This window comes from Taeniopygia guttata, chromosome 1 (genome assembly GCF_048771995.1).
Source record: "Taeniopygia guttata chromosome 1, bTaeGut7.mat, whole genome shotgun sequence".
Taxonomy (NCBI): Eukaryota; Metazoa; Chordata; class Aves; order Passeriformes; family Estrildidae; genus Taeniopygia; species Taeniopygia guttata.
In genome coordinates, this window is record NC_133024.1 from 104,499,451 (window position 1) to 104,520,846 (window position 21,396).

General features: G+C 35.9%; 1 protein-coding gene and 1 long non-coding RNA gene across 5 annotated transcripts in view; one reads left to right on the plus strand and one right to left on the minus strand.

Annotated features, from left to right (window-relative positions):
• Positions 1-21,130, minus strand: part of LOC140684935 (uncharacterized) — a 51,982-nt gene extending 30,852 nt beyond the window's left edge. Inside the window, exon 1 of the long non-coding RNA XR_012057956.1 lies at positions 1-21,130. This exon is cut by the window's left edge and continues 27,776 nt beyond it. This is a non-coding gene — a long non-coding RNA (uncharacterized lncRNA).
• The window catches only part of IL1RAPL1 (interleukin 1 receptor accessory protein like 1), a 676,860-nt gene that overhangs the window by 607,314 nt on the left and 48,150 nt on the right, over positions 1-21,396 (plus strand). The gene's annotated exons all lie outside the window — the stretch shown is intronic.

Sequence of the window (21,396 nt, forward strand, 5' to 3'; positions counted from 1 at the left end):
AAATCCCATTTCTGATGTATGGAAAAGGAATCAGATAGAAATTTATCTGATCACATAAAATCATCCAAAATTTGCTACACTTCATTTTGAGCTGCCTGGCCACTTCCAAAGTCAATAGCAAAAAAAAAAACCTCAGTGATTTTGGATGCTGGTTTTGCCTAAATTAACATGAAAAATTTGCAAGTCTTTTTTCTGTTTTTGCACAATTATAAAACTGGATGAAAAAAATTAAAATTAGTCATAATGAAAAATTGTACACCACAAAAGCAAATGACAGATTTACTACCTCAAATCAGAGGAAGTGTTTTAAAGGGAAATTTTTATTCCTTGATTAAAATTTTCTTGAGAAAGTTTTGGTGCTCACATAAAATAAAACATAAAATCTTTTACAGATCATCACAAAACTCACTATGACTTTAATAAAGAATTTTAGCACTATTAATTTTGTCATTATTTTTCTTATTTGAATATTTTTAATTCTATAATGGTTAAATAGTTGGCTTTGTTTCTAAGAAAGTTTTCATATTTTCTAGTTTTGATTATAAAATTCGTTTTTTGAAACCTTCTACGTTGAGCAAGTATTTCTCAGCATACTACAGATTTTTATTTTAAAGGATTTGCTTTTTCTAAATGTTACACCTTATGATCTATTCTCTCTTCAGCAATTCAGGGGCCTATGTTGTAGCAATGCAATCACATCCTTCAGATCTTGCAGTTTCTTTTAGAATGTTCTTAAGTTTTTTTGTCTTCTCAGCTCAAGAACTGCTTTGGACTCTTACCACAATTTGTCATTTTTTGTGAAAATCCATCTTTGGGTACCACTCACATCCAGCTCCACATGCCATAGAATAGAAAAGAAGGATTAGGTCTTGCCCAAAAATTTAAAGACAAAGTAGATGGGCAATGACTGAACAGACATGTTAGATACAAAAATTATAATAAATTTTCTTTCCTGATGCTCTTAAAAAGGTTCATATCCAGACAATATGCTACTCTAGTATTTTTAAAGATCCTGTCAGTTCATTTGTAATACTATCAACCCATCTGGTTAGAGTTGGTGGATGCTCCCTAAGGAGGAGTATTGAGGAGGAATTTGAAAGGAAAGGGAAGAGATGGAACACATGTTGCATAAGCATCTGCGTGAAAAAAAAAAAAAAAAAAAATTAACTGAAAGAGAGAGTTGTCCAGACAAAGTGAAAGATTAAATTTGAGGTGCAATTGGAAAAATGCCAAACATAAATCATCAATGGAATATTAGAGTGGTGCAAGGAGTTGCAGTTTTCTCCTTTTCCTGCAGTATGTTTTCGAAAAACTTTTTGGATGGTACGTAGAAGAGGCTAGAGAAAGTCAGCCACTCTTGGGATGCAGCTATTACTCTGGTAGAAAGAACAAGGAGTCTTGATTTAGCACCTAAATAAAGCAGCTAGTGGCAGCAGAATGTAAAGAAAATAATGATTTGACCTTTGCAGTTGCCATGACTTTTCAGCCCAGGAAGAACAGAGAAGGGTTTGTCACAATTGTTGCTCCTCCTAAGCTGTTGACTCAGTCAAAAGGCTCAAACCAGCTATTAAGATTAAATTGGCAGGAAAATGCAAGAATACAACAGTGATATATTGCTGGTGTTTGTATGTTTTTTTTCTTAGTTTTGTACTTTACACATACTGAAAATTCTTATAAACCTTTGAAAGTGGTGTTTGCAAATGGCATACTATCACAAACTTCTTTTAAATTATTTTATCCCTTGCTTTACAATAAAGATTGAAAAAGCTATTTTTGTAATTTTCTCTTTTTATTTTTTTTTCGCTATTGCCACACAGTAAATAAGATACTTGGTTCTGACTATTATTTGTTGATTTATAGCATATGTTTCACACACACAAATACCCTTTTTTAATATATCAGTACACAAAACCTAATATGACATAAAACATAATTGATAAATTGCAAAAATGAAGAGGCAGCACTGTGGGTTGAACCTTTGAGGGACTGAGACATCTGAAAAATGTTAAATTCTGCACTCTAAAGAATATTCCCGGACTGCTTTCCATGCTTATATTGTTTAACACAGAAATTCTGTGAAATAGTCCAGCTTACATACTGAAAGCATGCTGTGAAATCAATAGATTTTAGCCTCAGCAGCAGCTGTAAGATTTGGCCTCTGGACAGTGTAGAAGAAAAAGAAAAAAATTATTCAGGAAGAGCATATATTTTATGAGTAGAAACAGCAATGCTAATTGAATTCTACAAAGAGAGTATCATTGAAATGTGAAGAGCCTTTGAGTAAATTTATGGCCACATTATGCCTTCTTTTTGCATCCCATTGTGCTCATCTGGCTCATAACTTGGCTTCAGGAGCCAGATCCTCAGCTGCTATAAATTGGTGTCATTCCACTGAAGACAGAGACGCTGCACTGATTTATACCAGCTGTGGACAAGGCATGTTTATTCCTTCTATTTTTTTCCACTCTTTGAATGAAGGTGTAGCCAGAAAAGCTACTATGGTCTAAGTAGCAGATGAATAAACATAGCTGGAAGCATATCCAGCATGGCTATAACATTTCCGTTGTTTGAATAAAAAGAGAAGACCCAAACTACAACTGGAAGTCAGTTAATTGGACATTCAGAGACCTCCATCATTCAGAGACCTCCAACCCTTATTAATTACCCACTATACATACAGGCATATGCATTTAAAACTTCATTTTATTTGTAGAAAACCAAATAAAGACATGGGTTTTTTTCTGAGCACATTTAGTTCTTGTATTTGGTTTTACATTTTTGGTTTGGTTTTTTTGTTTTGTTGAGGTTTTTTTCCTAAATCAATGAGTCATCGTATAGTTTTCTGAATTTTTGTGATGATTTTTGAAACTCAAGGTCATAATTATATAATTATTCATATTAAAATGTGCACAACATTCATTTATGTGCACAGTCCAACCTTGGGTAATACGTATTGGCTGGTGAAGTCAGAGTTCCCAGTTTTATTACATCCACTCTCCTTTTGTTTGTATCCTGTTTATATGAATTTACTGAAAAAGAATATCATTATTATTTTTTTTACTTAAAATTAACTTAGTATTATTTTTCCTCAGTAAAGCCTTTATGATGAAGACTCCTGGACTTATGAATGTACTTTACAGCCTGAATGTTCAACATGACTCACACAAATTAAGATTAGTGTATTATGCCCAGAGAAAGTAAGATAGCATTTCCTGATATACTCTCTGCACTCTGACATATACCTTCAAAGCTATAGATATACTTAGAACAGCAACTCAATTCTTGGCTTCTCCACAAATTAATCTGTGAGACCTGTTATGAATCAGACTGCCTTAGCCTGGATAGACCCTCAGCACGGTGAAAAGGGGCTTCTAATTTCTTTGGTGATGACACATCCCGTTCTTTCATACTCAAAATTAAGAAACCTAAAGGTGTACGTCAGAACATGGAAAAAAGAATGATTGTGAAAGGCTTTGATTGAAGGTGTCCTGAAATTTCCTGAAGTGACACTCAGTTCTTTGGAACAGCCAAAAGCTGTATTCAAATACTGGAGTACCAATTCAGTGACTGGCCTTTTTTTTTTTTTTTTTTTTAACTTTTAATTTTTACTTCTTTTAAATGCATATTTTTCCATTGGAACAAGTTACTTAGGAACAAATTAAGGATAAGGAGCTAATTTGTGGTAGGATGGTACTGGCCCAAATGAAAGGCTCCAAGGACATATCACTGGGAGCAGGGGATCACTCTGGATGAGAAAGAAAATAAATATGAAACAAGTTTTGAAAAATATTAAAAGCATCCCTTTGTGAGGTTTATTGTCTTTAGGTAATTAATAATAATAGGTTATAAAGTATTAGTTTATTAAAATTGATCAGTTAATGAATAACTAATATTTAGGTGGATGTGATTAGGTGGATGTAATTATTAACTGACTAATGATTAATGGTGATTATCATTATTGATTGTAATTATAAATTTCACTTCCTGTGTTTCTGCAGTAAAATTATTCATCCCTTTCCCTAAGCATCCATCCCCACAGCATCTAAAGTGCAGATCAATCACATTGCAGGGAAATTAACTCCTTGTTCTCTTTAAGTCACTTCTCTAAGTGACTTTGTAACTGTAGGGTAAATGGATGGAGCCTTTGGTTTGTCTGTAATATCCATTTGGATACAGTTTCTATAGTTCCTGTTGGATTTTTTTTTTTACCAGCACTATGCCAACAGGACATGATTCTGCTATTGAGGTAATGTGCTTGTAATAATCTAAAATGCTACTTTATAACAGACATGTGGAAATGTCCTTTATGTTATGCATTTAGTTTGCCATTCAAGGAAAAAAAAAGGCAATTCAACACAGTAAGAAAAGACAGCTATTAATAGGGTAATATGAGACAGTAAAATTAAGCTTGTAGACTTTTTTCAGGAAAATTCTACAGACTGAGTTATTCATCATAAAACTCATCGTTGGAGTAATAAAGTGTAACCTCAGAGTTTTGAACTCAGCTGCTGTTATGTAAGGACAATGTGAAATTTGAGAAGTGAAAAGAATCCATTTTAGGAATTTGGATTAGACCCTTTTGAAATAAGACCATAAACTAGATGGTTTAGAGTCAATGTGGCTGGATCCCAAGAAAATATGTATATGGCAAAAGAGCCTTCAACAGCAAGTGGTGAAGCTAAATTACATAGTGACATCAAATTTGGACCTGGTTCAACACTGGCTTCACTGAAACTTTTGAATTGTTGCTATTTACCACACCATCAGCCTCCAGAAACCCAGACCACTGAATTTCTCAACTCCTCTGTGACCTTGACCTGTTCAGTACCCCCAGAGGAACAATGAGGTGCCAGCCTGGATCACAGACCTGAATTTTACCCCATTTTAAAGCTTGGTCATTTTATTACCTCCTTAGGGACTTAGATGCCAAAACCAGACATTTTGCTGTCTCCAGCTATACACAGTTTACATCTAGGAAGAGCCTTTGGCTCATATTTGACTTCTGCCTAGGAAATCAGAAGTTTAAACATGGCAAAATCTTGGTCTGTCATGCAAACCAGGTCCAGGTGTGTTTGCTCAGTGTTCCATGGCCATCGGTGTGTCTGGCACATCTGGGTGAAGTTTCACCTTATTTCTTGTATGGAGTCAATGAAGAACAGAAATGTTCATGTCACTGTAAGCAACCTGATGGCATCAAGCACTAGAGCTCTGAACTCCAAGCTGTGGGCAAGGCTCTGCTCTGAACCTCTGTCCCCTCAAATTAGGTCAAAGGCTGACGGCTGAAACTCATGGGTGTTTCTCCCTGTGCTGCTAAAAACACTGCATCAAGCTGCACACGCAGAACTATTCAGTGTGTACAGAGCGTGCTCACCCATTGCCATTCTGAAGATGTGCCAGTTCTTTGGTGTATGAAATGGAAACTGACAGTAGGTTATAAAATTGTGATGGATGATTTAGGTGGCTGTATTCAGCTGTAAGCAATAAATGCTGAGCTCGGCAGAAACTACTAAAGGCAAAACTGCAAGTGATTTACTAGCAATTTAAAGCACACGAGATTTGTAATGCATGAGGCCCTCAGGCCCATCACTTCTCTTCAGTAATGGGAAACAATATTTTGGTGAAAAATGGCATGTTTAGTTTCAACTTTGTGCTGCAAAATATATGGGTAGTTTTCTTCATTTCTAAGGGTGGTAGCTATTTGCATCTTATTCAAACTGCAAGTTTATGTTCAAAAAAAGTTAGCAGTATTAATATTCCTTGAACAAGTTTTGCTACGAAGGAAAATCAATAGTTCAGGATAACTAAAACAGTGCAGTTTTAAAACTTCTGGTCTGTGATTCACATTTCACCTTATGTTTGATAAACTTGTGTGAGATTAACTCCACAGTGAGCCAATTGACAAACTTGTGTGAAATTAACTCCATAGTGAGCCAATACAGCTATCTTTGAAGGAAAAAGAAAGAAAATGTCATCTATTTTGCACATGTACCAATACAGTTAAGTTGTTCAAATACTAATTCTCATTTAAGAGGGCAGTGCTGGCTGAAGAGTTGCTGGCATGGAGCTGGAATCTAAGATATCACATATTTGGTGTGACACATATAAACACCATCCAGCTGGGGGCTTATGCTGAAGTTTTACTAACATGCCAGTTTTTAATTTTATGAAGCAACCTCAAAATACTGTTCCATTTTGAACAGTGAGCACGTGAAAATGGTGTGGGGAATGTCACCGTGGGTTTGGAGGACCAGGAGCTCAGGTAAAATCCATGTCTTTGTTTTCCAAGTATGTGTGACCTAAACAGTGCTTCCACTGCACAATAAGCCTGCCATCTTACAACAGCACAATCTGAGACAAAAGGCACTTCCACTCATCAGAGCTAATCAGGTTATGCCACTTTTCCTTGGGTTGTTTTCATCATGGTCCTGTTATCTCGACTCATGAGTTACAAACTCTTCTCTGTCAAAGGTTTAGATGGTAGGTGAGTTTTGCAAACAACCACATAATGGTGACCTAATGACTACAAATCCTCCCCTAGATAGCAAAGATCTGGTATCTGGTTTCTTCTATGGTATTAATAGCTGAGCAAGATTCTACTGATAATCTAAGATGGAGATGAATGATTTGTCTTGGCTGGCTCTGAGTGCTGCCCTAAATATCCCACCTTCTGTACCTATGTCAGCTCTGCCTACCACACATCTCCTTGTGTGCACCTTTGCAGAAAGGATTATGTCAGTTATAGAATAGCTGTTGCAAACATCCCAAATTCCAAAGGTAGTGCTTCTTCTGCATAGGTAAATGAACAGATGAAAATTGTATCCATTCATAATTTTGCTGATGAAGATTAAAGCCGACTAGTAGGCAATTAAATTATGCTTCTATTTTTTTTTTTTTTTTTTTTTAAATCTGGCTAAGAATTTCCTTTACTGAAACCTTGAATTTTTTAAAAAATTATTTATTACAATCAGCTAAACTGTAAAAAATTTTCTATCCATAAATACAAGTTACTTGACACTACGAATCCTTAGATTGGCAGCATGAGGCAGGAGGGAGGAAGTTTTAAAGCTATGAACTAGATATTTATGCTTTTATTCTGAATCTATTGAAATCATGGCAATACATCAATCATTTCTGTTCTGCCAATGAAACCCCTCCTAACTTGGTCAATAGAAAGGATTAAGATGAAAAGAAAGTAGTAAAAGCACTTTCTGTCTAGTGGCAATCTACATACCCACTTAGAATCAAATATCTATGCAAGGAGCTATAACTACTGAGTGGCAGTTTTCACGTCCTACAATGGCTTTTCCCCCATATTATTCAATTGGAATTAAAAAATACCAGAATCACAAAAGCTTTAAAGAACCTGAAGGTAAATCAGATCAATCAAAACTTTTCACCATAGTTTCTAAGTGGATCTTTTTAAAGTTTTGTTTCCTTTTTTTATACAAAACTTCCATTTATTTTTCCAGCAGAAGTTTTACCTTGTAAAATGTTGTGTGGGAGTTTTTTATTTTGAGTAATTTAGGAGTGGAAAAACATTTAGATAACTAAACAAACACAAAAATGATTGAATAATTAGAGACTAAAATTATTTTGGATAGCTTTGCAGGTAGGGACATGAAGGATTTTTGATAGTCAAAACTGCTTTAAAATAAACAGATCTTAGTAATCATGTTTTATGGCAATGGGTGAGAAAATTTTGCAGGACTGCTACAGCAAAGGCTGATGTAGAAATCTCATGAGATGTGGATCTTCAGAGGTTAGGGATGTCCAGAAATAGCAGATATCACAAATGCTGTTGAAGAAAATAACAAGATTTAGGCATATTCATGGTATGAGGAAGAATAAGATCTAGATATGTTCATAGTTGCTTTCCTTCTTTCACACACAAACAATTGTCATCGGTCAAAGTGTTTTTTCCCAAGTGTGGGTGCAGAAAACAAGTGGTATTTTCACCCATTTTTTCTATTTCTGATTTCCTCATTTTTTAAAGTGTCTAAACAGCCAAATCTTTGAGGACATAAAGCAATTTTCTTTTGATTTCTGTAATGTAATTGCCCCTTTTACTCTCCCCCTCATGTAAATTATCTAAATTCTGTGGAGCCTTTTCTTTTCGTTTTTTTTTTTTTTTCTTTTCATTTTTTTTATGAGCAGTGTGTTTACAATATTTTAAATCAAAGGGATTGGATCCTGAAATACTAGAGGTCACCATTCTTCCAAATTCGTACTTCAAAGGAAGTTCAGAAATAGGAAAGGATTTGCAATTTATGTTCCATAATTGGAGCAGAGCACCTGCTAAGGCAGAATATTAGATTGTTTCATATAGTGACAAATGATGAGACACTGATGTCCAATGACTCTTCTTATGTAAATTGATTTCAGATTACTGTGGAGTCTCTCTGTAGTTGACAGTGATTGTGCAGACAGCTATGAAAAACAGTTAGCGTGCTCTAAATCCATGGTTTTTTCCTCTGTGTTTAGAGGTTTCAGTGGCATGGTTTTAATGAAGACTGTTGAAGCTGTGACCATATAGAATTTACTTTGAATAAAAATCTTTTCCATACCAGAAGATTTCATTTTTATTTCTCCCCATGAGCGATATTGCCACAGTAGTAAGTTACTGTAATTTCACTCTCCAGAGCTTGCTGAGAGATAGCAGTCACATTTTTCTTTCCTCTTTCTCTGGACTTCTGCCTGAAGTCTTTCTTCCATGGAACACTCTATTACAAGTTGCTCAGAAACAGCAGGGAAGGAGCCAAAAGATGCAGTACCGAAAAAGGAGGGACCTGTGTGCGCCAGCTTAAAATGTACCTGGTGTTCAGATGAAATTGTGGCATGTACAGGAACATTTCTGCAAGTGTTTAGACCTGAAGAGATTGTGGTAGCTATTTATCATATCATGTCAATCTATTTCAAACTTCCTGTTATAATAAACCAAAAGAAGATCCAGATTGAGATTACAAAGAATTATTTTTTTTTAAGGAAAACAACAAAGGTAATAACATTCAAGGAACCGAGTTTTTTTAGATCGATTTCCCTGAAGTCCCCTTTTTGTAGGATAGATACCACATTCTGCTTTGAATTTTATTAATGACAGTAGGTCTCAAGATTAATAGTGCCTGTTTTCAGAAATGTGGTCATATGTGAATAGTATTTGAATAGACTCTTATCTTACAGGGTGGGATAGAAAGATAGAGGAGGATTAAACAGGTATTTTATAACATTTTTGTCACTCGTTTGAAATGTTTCATACTTTAATAAAGGGCACATTAAATGAAGACATACTTATAATCTGAAGATTTATCCTGTAGTCACTGAAAGCGAGAACTGTACAAATTAATATTTCAGAGTAAACTACATGTAATCAGATTGTGTCTTTCTATTTGCATGTACAATTTCCATTTGTGTGCACATCTAAGCCTAATATTTTTAAAGGAGACTTACTGTTCTTTAGCTGATAATTATTCTGCAATCAGGAAAAAAGATTAATTTATAGGTTTGGAGGGACTTGGTGATTGGCAAGGACTGTCCCCTTTTATTATGAAAATCTGTATTAAGTAAGCCTGTGCTTAAAATATGAAACTGTTTTTCTCGCTATTTTCTTGACTTGTACAACTTAAATATGGTTAATGAAAGAACATTGTGGTCTACTTTTGATTACATATTTAATTCTATATATTTTTATTTCATGAAATTCTTATTCTTATCATCATAAAAATGAACTTTTATCAAATATTTATCATTCATCCTTTTTCTAAAAACTTTGCTTCTTTTCAATACTCAGATATATGGTATGTTTAACATGGTAAATGATACTTTAAAATTGTTTCTCAGTATTATGTTCTCACTATATGAATTCAAACTGCAATGAAAAATTATGAAAATGTTCATGAATAAAAACTTTTGAGTTGGATTTAAAAATAGATTCTTTTTTTTTTTTTCTTACAGTGCTGGAAATAGTCCGTAATTTTTTTGTCAAGTATACTATCCCTATTGGATTAACTTTTTTGTTTTTGTGTATAAAGTTAATTTATTTTTAATTAGGCAATGGTAATGGTCATGAATGAGACTGAGACTGCTCTTGGAAAAAATTTAGAAACAAATGAAATTATTTTTCCAAAAGTTAAAAATAATTAAATTTGAAAAGACTGATGAAGTCTTAATTACAGAGAATTTCTACTGGGAAAATTCAAAACTGTGAGATACTTGTACAACAACAACAACAAAAAAATCTAAACCAAACCAAAACTTTGTTCAACCTAAAGAATCTGAATAAGGCAGTAAGAGCAGCTTAAATTGAAGCAAGCACATGCACCAGTGTTCATCTTTAATCTATTTCTATAATTTATGTCTAACCTTTTGATGAATGAGTCTAATGCCTGTAATAAGGACCATTACAAGAAAGGATAAAAGTGTGATATGGGTTTTCAGTAATTCTATGGTATTGTTACACTGTTTATTGCACCATCACTGAGATGTGGATGGAAATTACTTTTTCCCCCTAGACAGTTTGACACTAGTTCAATTTAGCTCTTAATTATTCACTTTCTATTGTAACCTGTGATTTTTTTACCTAATTTATTTTGTGTGAGTGCAGCAGAGAGAGGAGTGGAATACTTAAAGGTAATCCATGTTCTTCACCACAGTGCTGAATCAAAACCACAATCAGATATAAAACAAGAGTTCATCTCCAGAGTATTTAGACTTGGCCAATGTGAAAGGGTGTTACCCTTCATCTGTGGTTAATTTTGGCTGTTTGACAGTTTCACCAGACCCCTGGGTTATCCTCACAACACCTTGGAATGGGTAAATATCAGCTGCACATTTGTTTCAGTAAATTACCTCTGTTTATGTGAGAATATGTGAAAGTTCTGATACATCCTTGACTAATTCTATGGTTACACTGACAGCTTCTTTATAAATTTGCTTTCTGGTTAAGCCTTTTCTGATGAATCACAGCATGACAATTCCCAGCATGGCCCTCCAAGTGCCTGGGACATTTCTTCAACCCAGCTTCTGTAATATGAATCCAAAGTGCTCTGTACCTTAAAAACAAACAAACAAACAAACAAAAAACAAACAAACAAACCACAAAAGAAAAACAAACACACACAAAAACCAACCAAAGAAACAAAAAAATCAACAAAAAAGCCACAAACAAGCAAAAAAACCATACTAAAACAAAACACCAAAGAAACCAAAACCAACTAAGCAGACCTTTCCAAAAACGATAATTCAATCTAGCTCATATAGTGTGGGTGCAGCAGGCATTAGTCACTCATGAGAGTTAGTATCCTGTTTTAGACTATACATCTGAATGACACAGGTGCATGGAATATGGCAGAAAATAATATTTTATTTGGAATTCAAGTCAAACTCTAAACAAACCATTGTCTTAATGGTTCAGGAGATTCTAACACCTTTTGTCTATTCTTGCAATACTTACAAACAATTCTTGTGGCTTTATATAGAATAGAAGTACCAAAACCAAGGTCAAAATGACCTTAACTTAAGATGCAGAAAACTCAGTAACCTGGATAGAAAATGTCCTGGTATGGCATATTTTGTTCCAGGCCTAAGGATTCATATTCCATTTTAGTTTTGATACACCACCAAAATCATTCTTAGGGAGTATTTTGTGTTCTAGATGGTAACAGATAAACTTCTGTTTATCTGTTAAAATGTTTACAGTAAACTCCTCTTTACTGTAAAAATTGTTTAATCTGGGGAGATATTTTCTGCAGAATAAAATCAGGAAGGATCTACAGAAAATTTCTTGGCATATGGTCTTTCCAAGTTCTTGGGTTCAGTCTGTTGTTTTTAGAATACTGAGAAGTTAAGTAAAATTGATGCAGGCTCCTCCATGATTTTTAGCTCTGTGTAATTTGATGTCCACACTGCTTTTCATGGACGCAGGATGATAGTGACAACACAAACATGTAAACTGTCATTATCACTCAGATGACCTAGTTCAAAGGGAATTTGAACTCACAGGAGACATCTTAACCTGAGTCTAAGGGGCTTGAAGGAATATTAAGTGTTAAGTAGTGTTTACACATCTCACCTCTTGACAGAACTCGTAACTCACCTCATCTGGAGATGCAACAGCTCTCCCTTCCTCCTTGCTGTGAAAAAATGTCATTTGCATGAGGGTAGGAAAGGACAATTTAGACATGGGAACTTAAAACATTGAAGAAGTCTGTTCTCACAATAATTAGCACAGTTCAACCCTTGTGATTTGAATCTGCCAAGGATCAATACTTGGCTAAGAAATCAGTGCGCTTCTTAGGGTTGAAATTAGATAACCTTTTCAGGAATATTTGATGTAACAATGATGTCATGCAGTGTCTTATTTTGGGGAAGCCAACTATGTCTTTCAGCACAAAGTAATAAGTGGCATTTCCTTTCCAGATTTTCAGTCCTCTTTGAAAAGTCCTTCCTTTGTCAGGGTAGGTAATTTCTCAAAATATAATACATTAAAGTAAGAAATATTGAAAAACTTGTTTTGAAACTGTAAGAAACACCTCTCGATATTTTCTATCCTTCTTTAGCCAGAATTCATCTGAATTTACAAATAATTTTGCATCTTTCTTCCTTTCTGTAATTAGACATTCACTTAAAAAAAATATCTCTCTCGAGGCAAAGTGAATTGTGTAAAATCTTTGTGCACATCTGAGGAAGCAGGCATAGTCATGGTCTACAGAGTATTTTACTGGGAATTCTGTTCCTTGCCATCTCCTGAGAAACTGGGACTGTCACAATTCTAAATGAGAGCAAATCAACACTGCTTAGACTGTGTCTGTTTGCAAATGAGTCTGTAGTGAGTATTTCTGCATTTTACCCAGTCTAGTTTCTTCTGTTTGTAAAGAAGTTCCCCTCTTTACCAACAGGATTACAAATTTCACTATATTTTTATCATCATCCTTGAATAGCTCCAAGCAATTTATATGCATGAACCTTTTAATTGACTTAACATGCCTTTCTTAGGAGGATAAGAATTAGTTATGAAGCATTACTAAATAGGTCAATTCCCAGATGTTATATTCTCTGGATAGTCCTCCATTTTATGCATAAAAAAGCAAAGGATTTTCTTACCATATCTTTAGTGTGTAGAAATCTTATGTTTTCTGTGAAATCAGAAGAGGAAGACAGGATTATTATTTAAACTGAGTTATTTCCCATACCCCACAAGAAGATATAGATTGTACCCAAGCAAGCCACAGAGATTACTGGCAAAGCTAGCAAAGGAGCCATTGCCTCAACTGTTTTATCAGACAGCTGGGAAGAGAATGGGAATACATACTTTCTTCATGAGGGCAAATATTCCTATTAAAACCCTCCCAAAGGGAGTATATTTCAATCTACCAGTAAAGGGGATAAATTCTAGAGGATTTTATAGTGAATTAAAACTAATTATATAGTATTTAATGGAAAAGCATTTGTCTTGGCTTCTTTCCAAATTATGCAACTTTCTTGCTGGTCTTTTAGCTAGGCTCCAGTAAAATACACTGGGTATGTCAGAAGTATGAAAACTATCCCCTGCTTGAAGGATCTGGACTCGGTGATCTGAAAGATCTTTGCTGCAGCCACCGTGTTTCCATGACTTCCTTTCAAATTAGCAGGAAATGTACATCCCCTAACACCAGAAATAAAATCTTCTCTTGCAAGGTATGACTTGATTTTGTTCCTCTCTCTTCACAACTAGACACTTCCTCTAGCTAAGGCTTAATCATCCATCTTGGCTCCCAAAGGAGCTATTACCATATTTCTTTTCCCAGTTCACCATGCTCTTTTTTTGTCTGTGGGCATCAGAATGGCATTTGGTGGGTTAGACAGGCAGCACTGGACAGAACTTCTTGTAACATGAGCCAGAAATACAAGAAGCACATCAGTAAGTGTTGTGAGCAGTGAAAATTATTCAGAGACTCATGGAGGAGTCATTGACTAAACCCCCTTGTTTTTAGTCCACATGAACACCCAGATTCCATTTCTCTACTCTTCACCCATTGTAAAAGACTCCAAAGTGATGCACCTTTGCATAGAACGAGTTATGTGGATTGAACTCCTTATTTATCTCACAGCAATAGGAGCCTTAAAAGGTTTTATATTTCATTACACAATTACAGCTGTTGAGCTGGGCAGTGGTTATGAGGAGGATTATTTTGCCAGCCATAAACAGATGGAGCGTTACTGTGCAAAATGCCATGGTTCTGTGAGGACAGTGGGTGAAATCCCAGACTAGGATGGGAGTTCTGCTGGCAGCCCAGATAGCTCTTCTGCAGTTGGTTTCTCAGAATACTTGTCACCATAGAAGTATACTAATTATGTTCAACTGAACAGAAAATACAGACCCAGCCATTTGTATCAGAAAAGTTGTTGCACTATTTAAGAAAACTGCAGAATACTTTAGGTGGTCTATACAAAGGCACTCTAGAAATACAAAATGCTATTCATAGAAGATGTGAAACTAATCATTTTGTAAACATGAAGATAGAATTTTTTATGTAATTTTGGGGCCCAAATTTTCTCAGTGGATTGCAGAAATAGGAAAAAACAGGAAAAAAAAAACCAGAATTCCCCCCTCATCATTGTATGGAGGTTGGACTTGATGGTTTTGGGAGGGCCCTTCCAACAAAAAATGTCCTATGATTCTATGAATTAATAAAATATGGCAGACATACTAGTTTTATAACATGGAAGTCAGAATAATTTTAACTGGAAGTAAACAGGAAAAATGTTTGTCCTAATTTTGAGATTAATGTTTCCAGTTCTTCTCCTCACCATCTTCTAGCAAATATTGTCTCTAACCAATAAAACCCCATCAAATTATAGTGTTAGGGTCCAAATTTATCACTATTGCAATACCAGTCACAAGAGTAATTATGCTTACAGGTTTTATTTTAAAAGATAAATTCAAATAATACCTGAGCCATTAAGTAGCACACAAATGTCCATGTAAGAACATATAACTATTTCTCTATCATATGTTTCATCTTAGTTATAGCTTAATGATATGCAATATCAATATAAGACAGAGCAGAGACCAGCACCCATTTTTGTTCCACATATATTTCCTCCTCTAATACAATTAATTACCTTGCAAAATGGTTTCCCTGATTTGCATCTTTACTACTTTGCCTTTTTTTCATTTTACCTCTGCCTTTCTTGTACAAAAGCATCCCAAAAGCATTATGTTTACTGCAAGTCAGTAGCAAAAAGAAAAAAAGTAAAAATATATCTGTGATGTTTTAACTTAAACTGCAAAGGTATTCCTGCTAGAAGCAGGAATTAAATTTTGGTTTGTAATGAGCATGGGAGATATTATTCTCTTCCCCCATGGAGGTTATGATGCAATGCCCCCAGCCTATAAACAGTTATGTAAATGCTTCACTTGAAGCATATGAGTCATCTCAGAGCTTACAGAGTGTTAAGCAGTTTCCTCATTGCAGAAGTGTAGCCTAGACAAGAGTGATAACAAGGGTGCTTTGCTAAGGTTTCACTGCCAATTTGTTTAGTGCCCTTTCCAGTGTCTAGTCATTCTGATTTTATTTATTCTTTTCCTAATAAGTTGAAAGTAATATTGCTCTACAGATTATACTGAATTTAGCTTGACACCATTTATGTAAATGCATTAATAAATATTCTCCTTTCTTCACTCTTCTTCAAGTAGCCTGCCAAAAACAAATGACCTCTTTGAGGAACAGATGAAGAAATAGTGAACAAAAAATGAGCAATCACAAATGTAACTAGCAGTGCTTGTTATCGCAGTGACATTTACTGGCCTCCACCAGAAGGAGGTTCCACTGCAATTTAAATCCAATTTGCACAGAAGAAACAGTGTTCATAGACCTACAGTAAGCAATGCATGCTACACTTATAACAACATTGGGGTTCCATAAGAAATAATCTCTGGTACAGAAGCAGTGCAGATGATCCAATACAGCATTTTACAGCTGTATTGCTTTCAGGATTTTAGCTATTATTTCCTAAATATTGATTTACTGTAGGACATACTCAGGCCTACTCTCAGGGTCTTGGTGTTGAGGTGACCCCAGCAGTGTAAAAGCCCTCATTTCCCAGCCTGCACAGCCAAAGAAGAAGTCGGAAATGCATAGTGTTGGCTTCTCAAGTTTATTTTTCCTTGTCTAAAACATTCTTTCTCTGACCTGCTGAACTCTGTCTAGCAAGTTGGCCATGGCATTCTGTCTTCTCTCTAGGGTGGTGTTTACATTTTATACTAAAAACTACCTGTACTATATTTAAAATAATGTGCCAATATGTATCATTTATGTTAGACAGTGTGTCTCTACCTTAGACCAATAGAAAAGTGTCACCATCACAGCAAGACATGGAGGGCAAGGAGAAGGAAAAGAAGGTCAGGACACACCCAAATCCCTCCATTTTGTCCCCTTGAACCCCATTCAAAAAAGCCCAAAAATTCTACTTTTTCACCCTGTGTTAATTTAACTACCACGCTACTCAAACCCTTGTGGCTTGTAATTCCTCATACAAAGTTGGCAGTTTTTTCCATGGGCTAAAATCAAAACCACAGGTGTTTTTGACTCCATGCCAAGGTCACCGAGACCCCTGCCAGGGTCTTGAGACTGCCAGGGCAGCCAGAGGGATGTCCTGGACTCTCACAGCCTACCATTCATTCAGCTGATCCTGGAGGGTCTCTATTGTGGAATCTCATGGACTTGCTGTCCTTGTAGTTGAATTAAACTAAACACAGAATTAGAGGATAAATTTCTCTGAGCTCTGGTGGCAGGTTAATTGAAACAGCAAGTGACAATAAGTATCTCAAGTCCTGCAGAACACATGTAGTAGAGCTGAAACTACACCGAAATGTCAAGGTCAGTAATTTTTGGGAAAAGGTAGTCTCAGCCAGAACAAATGGGCTTCACAGCATTTTGGTAAATCAAACATCTTAGATTTATTGCAAGTCAGTAAAGATCACCAAGATTACAAAGACCTGGTCTTGAATATTGATAGTCATGAGGGATGTTTCCTACCTGATCAATAGAGCTGGAAGTCAGAATTTCCCTTGGGCTAGAACTGTCACTTTGGAAAATGCCTTCCTGTCCAACATAACCACTATGCCAGTGGTCTTGGTGCATCCTGGGGCTTGAGGTGGTCAACAGGAAGAAAAGCTACAAGTTTGAGAAGCTCAAGCTGGACTTTAAGGACTGAGTTTCCAGGCAGAAAGACAAATAAGACTTTCCAAGAGCATTGATATGAAGCTAGCAGGGAAAGCTTGGGATTCCCCATTCCCAAGTAATTTACTCTCCTTAAAAGAATTTTAAAACTCTGGGAAAATAGGTGGTCAAGGTCCAACTGGGCTGCCAAACTTCTTCCTGCATCAATTGAATTCAGATTCTGCAAGTCTTGGGATAGATCCGAGATTCTTTTTTAGCAGGCTAGCCATGCTATTGTGACTATCCTGGTCTAACAGCTCCAAGGTGCTGATCTATTCAAATTAAATAAACTAGCAGACAGGGAAAAAAAATCAATGAAGTAAAATTGCAAACCTTTTTTATCAGAAATCCTGTCTCCTGGAAATCTCTGCTTTTCATACCATTGTCTAAGACATAGAAAATTAATTCTGTTGAACCCAGTGTGTCCACTCTATGAATTATTCATTTCTGAGCAGTTGATAAATAAAACTATTAAAAATGCTATCAAAGATTATTTTATTCCTGTCTAACTTATTTAACAATTTGACTTTGTAATTTTAAATAATCTATTAGAGCTTTTCATGTTCTCACTTAGTGAAAGGGTGAGCTAGTAGCTCTACATTTTTTGTCTTTCTTAATGAAAATCTATGAGTTTTCAGTTCTTTACATAAACAAGAACTGACCTGCAATATCTCCTATTGCACCAAGATAAGTTTTTATTCATAAAAGTGACATTTGAGTAACTAATAGCTTTTTAATAGAAATAACTCTACAATGAATATAGAAAGCAGAGGTTTTTTTCCCTGTAAGTCTTCATTTACGAAGAAAATGTCATGTCAACCTTTTTCTTCTTTTAGACAAATGCTCTTTTCAAACTTAAATTTCATATTCATTCTAATATGTAACATGTGCTAATCATATTAAGAATGATTCATTTTATTCAGAATGGCAAACTGCTGCTCTTAGCCAGTAGTTAGTGCCATTCCTGAAGGTACAGCAGAAGAATCTTTCTCAAGGATGAAGGAAAGTGGTGGCTCTCAGCCAGTTCTCCCACACATCTGCAGTGTTTTATTTTGTTGACTTTATTATTTTTTATGATCACATCTCAACGTAATTTTGTAATATTTAATGATTTCTTATGTTAGAGATCTGGTAGGCTCCAGCCTTCATAACTTTATGTGTTAGAGGTGTAAGGTGAGTTTACACGTTAGCAGAGTTCAGGCTGCCTCTTGCCTGTCGTGGGTGCTGGAGATCAAAGCCTGGAGTTGTCTCCAGGCAGGAAGGTACTGGAGATTGCAGGACACCTTTAGGATGGGGAGGAGGGATGGGACGAGACAGGTTGGCTGTGGAAACAGGACAGCAGGAGTATTGAGGGCTTTTGTTTTGAGGAGAAACAGCAAAATCCTCCTCTTTCAGCACAACCTTTTTTGGAACCTGGTTTTAGGCTATTGCATTGTCACTGGGTAGGTGCCAGTAGCAAATCTCTGAGGTACCTCATTCCCACATCCAGCTTTCCATGTACATGCCCCTGAAGAGATCAGGTCCTAACCTCTAAACCAATCTTTTTCTGCTTCTCAGCTACTCCTTCCACACAATACTGACCTAAACATTCAAGATGGAAATAGCTGTTAGAAGAATTCTTTATAGCAGTATAAGGGGGGGGAAATGAAAAAATGAGCAGGACACTAAAAAGTTATTGTTATTCCTATTGAATTAGTTTTTTTCTCACACTCATCAGGACAGTTATTCAGTTTAGAGACTGGCTGAAATGAAATAGAAAAGATACAGGATCAAACACTCTTTGTCATCCTGCCTTTGACACCAAGGTACTGCTGTCTGCCATCTCAGTCTTGAAAAAGAATTCTCTCTTCATCTTTAAATTAGCACCTAGAACAGGAGTAATTTTGCCTCTTTTTCCTCTACCTTTTATTATTTTCCTGTGGTTTTTTATGCTTCTTACATGAGCTCATTATTTATCAGTTGTACTTTAGCATCTCACACTAAAAAATGTTTTAGGACAACAATTTACATAAAGTATAGTTTAGCATATTTTCTGTAAAATCTAATGCATTTTTTAAAAAAACCTAAACAGTTCTCTCCAAACTTGAGTTTTAGCTATCTTTGATTATACTGAGAGGTGGAGAAAATAAATGGCAACAAGTTGCATGCAAAGCACTCAGTTGGATAAGATCACTTAGCTTCTTCTTATACCAATAAATTTACATCTTTTAAATTCTCTTATAAATGCATGCTTTCTTTAAAAAGCACATTGCTGAGCTTCCATGAGAAGGCCTATTTTTTTTTTCCTTTTATTTTTGTATCCCACTGCTAATGAAGCTTATTTCTGGTTCCATTATTTATGCACATCCTGTTAGAACAGACTAACTGCTTACAAAGGACAAATATATGACCTTGCTCTCTATTATTTGCATTGCTGTAGTCTCAAAATTTTCATCATAAAACTTAGGTTGTTTTCAGGGACTGTGACACTCATAAAGAGATATTTGCCTCTCATGCTATTGAATGGTACAGGTAGAATATGCTGGGGTAGATCTTTGCTCTGATTCAGTATGGATGACTTTTCTTTCCTACTTCTTGTGTTTGCAGATCAATGATCCCAAATTACCATTACAGTGTTTTAAAGTGGGTTTTTTTGGCCTCATTATTGATGATGCTCAGATGATCCGTATGACTTGCTTTAAGTATGGATTTAAACTCCATTGAGAGTGCACACTGTACATATGCAGGAAACTTGCTGGCTATGTGATCATGCAATACTTAATGCTTAAGGCCATCCATTTTGGTCTGTTTTATAAATAATACTCATGTCTCCATTTACGATACATTTTTAAAGGGATGGGTGCCATTGAGATGGCAAAGGACTGAAATTAAACACTGTACTAAGCACTTTCTAAAAATCCATCAGTGTTTTACTGTCCAGTCATTTGTAACAGCATTTGCAAATGATTGCATCAATAAAAATCAAAGCCTGTAGCTGCAATGGTATTCTTCAGAGCTGCTGATGGGCTATGTAGTGCAAGGGTTAACACACCTTCTTCTTCCCCAGACTTGGACTAAATTTCTAGCTCTGAGCCACAAGTGCAAATGGGTTTTGCAAAGTCACTCTGGTCCCCTGTGGACAGGTGTCCCCATCAAAAAGCCACCACGCAGCCTGGGGTGACTGGCAGCCTCAGCTCTGGGGGACAGGGGACTGGGTGAGTGGTGGCACACACACCTCTGCAGAGACCTGTGCTGGTACAGACACCAACCTGCCACCTCTCTCCTTGGATATTTTGTATCATAAATATTGCATAATGATATTTGTCCCTGTTCCTGTAACCAGCAGCTGTCATACCTTATATTTCTATTGTCACTCAAGCCCTGCTGTTAGTCCTTGCTTTGAGACCTCCAGAAACTGTTAAAAGCACAAACAGCATTGTAGACAGCGTTCTGTATTCCCAGAGCTTGAATGGAACAAGGTGAATTTTTCCTTTATTTTCCTCTACTTTTTAGAAATGCCATAACTCCAAAGCCTCTCAGAACACTTAGAAAATATAAAAAGAAAAAAAAAACAAAACAAAACAAAACAAAAAAAATCACCCGAGCATCAACAAGAAAATCAAACACAAAAAAAAAACCCAAAAACACATAAAAAATCCAAACCAAGAAACGAACAAAAGAAAAAAAAAAAGAGGAAAAACAAACAAAAACAAAATAACCAAAACAAAACAAAAAACACAACAAGAAGAAATTACAGCATTGGTGAGCATGCAGCATGAGGAGGGTGGATTATGTAGATTGTTCAGGAAATTCACAATTATGTAAGTAAAAAGGATTAATATCCTGCTTGCTGACCTCAAGCTTCAGACACAGGCTCCCTAAACCTCTCAGAAGTTTTGCTGGTAGGACTCTGTGCTGTTCAAACATGGAAATTACAACTAAAGGAGAATGAGGATGGACTAGAGAAAGGAGGCCCACATGGCTGCTGCAAGAAGATAAATAATTTCAGCCTTGCTGCCATTCAGGCTTTCCAGTATTGAAGAGCATCAACTCTTGACAAAATTATTCAACAAACCAAAACAATTTAATGACTAATTGTTCTTGAGAAGGAAGTTGTTTTGGGAGAATCATATTTTATGATGCCCAGGCCTGCCCCTGTTTCAAACACAGATGGGGACATGAGGCTCTGCTTCTTCCTACAGTGCCTCCAGTCTGGCCAGGT